Genomic DNA, 634 nt, shown 5'->3' with positions numbered 1-634 from the left:
TTGATGACACGTCTATCCTTCCTCCGTTGGATTTCTGTTTTGTGTTTCTCAAAGATCAGTTGGGCATGTTTGTGCGGGTTGGCTTCTGGGTTCTCTGCTTTGCTCCATTGATCTACGTGTCTATTGTTTCACTAATATAACACAGTCTGTAGCTTTTCTTGAAATAGGTAGATGGATTCCTCCCACTTTATTATTTTTCAAAATGTTTTTTGTTATTCTATTTGCATATATATTTTCCATATACATTTTATTTATTTTTTAAAAAAATTTTTAATGTTTATTTAGTTTTGAAAGAGAGAGAGACTGAATCCCATGCAGGCTCTGCACTGTTGGTGCAAAGCCCGACTCGGGGCTCAAACTCACGAACCGTGAGAGCGCGACCTGAGCCGAAGAAATCAAGAGTCACACACTTAACCGACTAAGCCACCCAGGCGCCCCTATAAAATTCTCTTTTAAAAAGGATGCAGTTTGGGGCGCCTGGGTGACTCAGTCAGGTGGGCATCTGACTCTTGATTTCAGCTCAGGTTATGGTCCCAGGGTTGCGGGATTGAGCCCCAGGTCAGGCCCCACTCTGCATGGAGCCTGCTTGGGATTCTCTCTCTCTCTCTCTCTCTCTCTCTCTCTCTCTCTCTCT

Source organism: Panthera uncia, chromosome B4 (genome assembly GCF_023721935.1).
Source record: "Panthera uncia isolate 11264 chromosome B4, Puncia_PCG_1.0, whole genome shotgun sequence".
In the NCBI taxonomy this organism is placed as follows: domain Eukaryota; kingdom Metazoa; phylum Chordata; class Mammalia; order Carnivora; family Felidae; genus Panthera; species Panthera uncia.
This window is presented reverse-complemented; position numbering follows the sequence as displayed.